A 5533-nucleotide genomic window follows, 5' to 3' on the forward strand; every position below is an offset into this window, starting at 1 on the left:
CAAAATAAAGTAAAATAAAATAAATTAAAAGAAGGCAGGTGATCCTACCCAGTGCCAGTGAAGGTACGGTAAAACATTACATGCTGTTGGTGAGTATGTAACTAGTATAGTATTTTCTGGAAGCAATTTGGTGTTATCATTATACTATGTAAGTACACACCCATACTCTTTAACACAGAAATTTCATTGCCAGGAATATATTTTGCATATTTACAAGTATGTAAAGGTTTGTTAACAGGAACAGTTATTGCACTATTTTTTATAACAACAAAATAATGGAAAAATACCTTCCAATAGAGGGTTAATGGAGTAAAATAGGTCTTATATTTTATAAAATGAATAAGGTAGAACTATATGTACTGCTATGGAAAGGTATACAAGAAAAATTCAAAAAGAAAAGCAAGTTGTAGAAGAGTCTTTTCAAACTATCCCATTTAGCCAGGATGGTGGCACACACCTGTAATCCCAGCATTCGGGAGGCTGAAGCAGGAGGATCATTGAGTTCAAGACCAGCCTGGGCTACAAAGTGAGCTCAAGGCCAGCCTGAACTGCGTAGCGAGACCCTGTCTCAAAAAGGCAAAACAAAACAAAACAAAACAAAAAAACTATCCCATTTGTAGGTTTTTGACAAGAATTTACTCTCCATGTATTCGTACTGGAATAGAAAACATCGGGAAATAAACATATATACAGGAAATTGTGAACAGTGGCTGCCACTAGAGGACTTTTACTTTTTATTTTACATTTTTCTTTTCATTTTACATTTACTTTCTTGAACATGTATTACTTTTAAAACACAAAAGAAAAGTTAAAGAAAAGGGGAACCAAAGAGAAGTAATTTGTCAACAAGAAAAGCAGAAATTTACCAAATTTATCACTAGTCGGCAAACACAGCAAATGAGCCTGAAGGTAGGCAAGACATAGTGGCTGACTGATAGACCCTTCCTGACCACGGGCTCAACAACACGAACTTCCTAACACTCTCTAAGTTCCAATACCTTGAGACTCCAGCAGTCTTGCTGTGGGCCCCCCAGTAACATGGCTGAGGAGACAGCGTAGTTCCCTTCCCCCACTAGAACTGGGTTGCTGAGTTGTCTAAGCAGAAGAGGAGGGAAAGCACTGGTAACCAGAGCCATTAGCAAGGATTTACACCCTGTGAAAACCTCAGATCAGCTGAAGCTGAAGGCAACAAGTCCAGCCAGTCCCTGTCACAGCTAATGGCAGCGGGGATCTCCAGCTTGGTTACCACCAACTCTTGGCACAGGAGTCTTGGCACAGCAGAGGTGACGACAGAGTCAAAAGTTGCCAGCAACAGCGGGAGGAAGCAATCAGCATGGCAGCATCAAGAATGTACTGAGCTAAGACAAGCTTGGAAAATCCCAGAAACACTTGAGGAAATTTTACTAGAGACCAGGTTGTCTGACTATGTTAGATTAATAAAATTAATGATATTCAAATTTCATTCCCTCATTTGATACTCTGAGCTCTTTTTTTTTTAAAGAGTAAAAGAACATAGTAATAGGGGGGCTTACCGCACTCTGAGCTCTTATACTACCAAGTACAGGAGTTTCTGCAGTGAGCAAGGAAAAGCATGGAATTTATTAGGTTGAATTAAATGAAAAGAGAGTTGTCAATGTTCAACTTTTCCGGAACTACAAGAATGGCAATTTTTTATGGATCATTGTAAATATCTTCTGGCAAGAGAAAGTCTGTATTGTCCAATTAATGGCTTGATTATAATTGTACAAAGAGCTGTGAAGGAGAAATCAGAGCTGATGCAGCCTCATGTGCATGTATTCAAGGCTGCGTTGGTAGCCAAGAAAGACTTCTTTATGTGCATTACTTTTGAGGACATGAGAATCAGCAAGAATTAACTCTGTGAGGGAGTGAGGCGAGAGCATTCCTGGTCAAGTCAGCTACAAAGGCTGGAAGGGTAAGAATCAGGCATGTCCCTGGGCTGAGAGGGTGCCTGAGCCGGAAGAGAAGCAGGGATGATAGAGGGTGAGGGGGGAGGCAAGCAGGAGCCACAGAGCCTCGTAGTCACATTCAGATTTTATCCCCCCAAAAAAGATTTTATCCCATAAGGTTTAAGAGACAATGCCATATATTTATATTCAACAGGGTTACAAAGAGTGTTCTCTCCCTGCTAAAGACAGCTATTCTGCTAGGATGGGGTTGCCACAGGATTGAAATCTAGGTTCTTCAATGAGCTTTCTGAACCCCAAATCCCCCTGGGAGAGTGAGAGCAGAGTGCAGCAGGCAGAGAGACCAGGGTCCTCAAGAAGGCTCTGTACAACCCAGATGCCCACGCAGGGATGCCCAGTAACTTAGTGCCCAGCAGTACCCTAGGAAGCGGTGTGTGAAGCAGCAGTAGATGAGTTTGTCCAGGTAGCCGTTAAGGCCCAGCAATGCCAAGCTGAGGGTGTGCAGGATGCAGAGCACGGAGACGGCACAGCACCTGGCACCTTTTGCCTGGCCACCCAGAACACCAGCAGTGTGTGGTAGGAAGCCAGGCCAAGGATGAAGACGACAACAGTCCCAAGACCGTGGTCATTCCTGGCCCTGTGCCACTGAGAACTGGCAAGGCAGGGTAGGTCTAGAGCCAGGAGGGGTTCAGAGCACTGAGCCAAACTCACTAGGGTCCAAGCACCTTCAGAAAAGAAGCCACGACAAAGAAGGCCCTGGTGACCCAAGACAGGCCTGAGTGTGCCCAGCTGTGCTCCACCTGGCCCACACTGAGTAGGTACAGACTCAAGGCCTGGCCAGGCACCCACTGCTGCAGACAAACACTGCCAGCAGAGCCTCAGTAGCAGGCATCCCTGGACCCAGCATCAAGTCTGAGGGCTAGTTGATCAATCCAACTAGCTCATCCTAGGGACTACAGCCTCCAAAACCAGGTGCTCTCACCCCTCACCTTGAACTGGGGAAGAAGAAGACAGGTCACTGTGGGGGCCTGGCTACAAAAAGAAGATCCCATTCTAGCCTCTCCCCATCGCGGTCCCCTCTCCTTTAGTCCTTGCTGGGAGGGAACAGTAGAGGCAAGGAAGTCCATGAGAGAAGGCATGAGAACCAAATTCAGCCAGAGAGGAGGGTGATGGATTCCAGAGTTCTTGGTGAAAAGCAGTGGGAGATGAGGAAAAAGCAATTCCAAACAGCTCAAAATTTTCCAGCCTTGGCAACTAGGAAGATGGACGTGCCCCTCACTGATGGAGTATGGTCAAAGATGTGGGCCGCAGATACGTGAAGTAAACCCACACAAGGCTGGACCAACAAGGAGTTTCACAGAAAACAAGCTGGAATATAGAGAGCCCTTCCCAGAAAAAGCCCCAGCCCTCCCTGTGCCACCCATATCCGCGGTGGAGGGAGTGAGGCAGAGATGCAGGAATGGTCTAGTGATGCAGGGGCCAAAGACAGACTTATGCATGTGACCTTGGGCTCACCTTGGCGAAGGTCTCCTGGGAAGGTGCCTCAAGATTTGCCTACAACACCCTCCACAGAGCTGAAAAGGTTTCACAGCGCCCAAGCCTTCCTGGCTGTTTCCTCCTACTTCACCTTTTCACCACAACGAAGTCCCAGGTCAGGCTCAGAATTCTGGACAGCAAACCAAAGAGAACACAGGCCCAGAAACCTGGCAGCACCTGGACACATTCATTTATTTTCCATGTAACCTTGGGCGAGTTACTCAGCCTCCCTGAGGCTGACTTCACTGCTATAAAATGGAGATTAAAATACCTACCTCATAGGCTTGTTGGAAGGATTATGAGAAAACATAAGTAAAACTGGGCTGCCAATGGGGAGATACTTCATAACTGTTTAGCTCCCTTCCCTTTGAGGCACACAGATAAATGTATACACCCACACAGGCACACATACAGTGTTAGAGACAGACACCCCGAGCAAGCAAAACAACACAAAAACATCTGGACATATCCTACCCTCTCCCCAAGGGGAATAAGTGCGTAAGTCAATGTCCTGTTACTATTTTTGACACTTGAACATATTCCTAGGAGGTTCTAAAACTCAGTCCTTCAATACCAAAAGCTGGACTTTTGCCCCTGAGCCGCTCAGGCTCTGGTCTTCTACAGGAGCTAGTGAGTGTATTTTATTCTCCTCCGCCTTTAGTTCTGTCCACCTCAGCTCTAGCCCGCAACAAAGCCATCCAGAACCTCCCTCCATCATCCCATAAGATCATGCAGCTTACCTCTTAATCTAGGTGCTAGAGCTCTCTGGGGTCCTGAGGTCTGAGCTTTAAGGTGCTGAGACAGGCAGACAACATCCCCTCCCAGCCACATATCCCAGGAGCTCCAAGGTAATCCCCAGGACATGCCTGGAAGGATGCGCCCAACAGCTGGAGGTGGCAGCTGTGAGCTGGGTTTGTGGGGGTGCAGCCAGGTCCCCAAGGAAAGTCATGTAGGGCAGGAGGGCCTTCAGCACAGGAAGGCAGGTCGATATTAGGAAGACTGGGCAGCTGAACGTCACTGCGCTGAGCTGGCCTACACTTAGGCTATGGATTAGGGGGTACATATTTTCTGAGGCCTGGCTTCCCCTTGGGTATCAAGGAGGTACTGCTGAAGCTCAAGGTACTCCTACTGCTGTCAGTCAATTCCTCAACACCAAGTGGCCAGCCCTTTTCTCCAGCACTTTGCCTGTCCCACAGCTGCTGGGCCAGCCCTACAACCAAGCTTGGGGAGCTGGTTGCTGCTGATGTCCCTGTAGAGAAGGCCAAGCCTTGCTAAACAGATGCCCTCAACCCCATACCAACTGTGAGAAGTTTCACTCAAAGTCCTGACAGGAGATGGGCTGGCTGTGGCACCCTGGAAGGGGTGGAGAAACTACGAGGCCACGATCTCACGGCCTCCAGGCTTTATTTTCATGAGCTTCAAAATTTTCACGCAGAGCGGGCAACGCTGGACAGCAGGAAAGATTTACTCACAGTGCACAGGTCATCCCAGGTGTTGTGCTCGCCGACTTTCAGCTTTGGCAGCTGGTACAGTGGAAAGCGCGGGTTCTGGAATCAATCAGGCCTTACTTTCAGACTCAGTTTTGACACACAGGTGATAAAGCTTTCCAGACCTGTATTCTCATTGGTAAAACAACTCAATATTTAATAATAGCCTTTACTGAGCACTTACTAGGTTCCAGGCTGTGAAATATTTACTGTTACGGTCCATATTTTCTTTAAACATTATGAAGTGCCAGCTCAATGGTGCACATCTGTAACCCCAGCTACTCAGAAGGCTGAGGCAGGAGGATCGTAAGTTTAAGGCCAGTCTGGACAACACAGTGAGACCCTGTCTCAAAAAATAAAGAGTTGAAGATATCGTTCAGTGATTGAGTACTTGGGTAGTATGAACACTGCCCTGGGTTGTTGTTGTTTATTTATTTATTTATTTATTTTGGTACCGGGAGTCGAACTCATAACCTCACGCTTGCCTGGCAGGCGCTTGCACCAAGCTATATCCCCAGCCCATGCCCTGGGGCTTAATATCCAGCATGGGGAAGTAGAGAGAGGAAGTGGCAGACAATATCATCC

Source organism: Chinchilla lanigera, unplaced genomic scaffold (genome assembly GCF_000276665.1).
Source record: "Chinchilla lanigera isolate Chin_1 unplaced genomic scaffold, ChiLan1.0 scaffold00051, whole genome shotgun sequence".
NCBI classification, from domain to species: domain Eukaryota; kingdom Metazoa; phylum Chordata; class Mammalia; order Rodentia; family Chinchillidae; genus Chinchilla; species Chinchilla lanigera.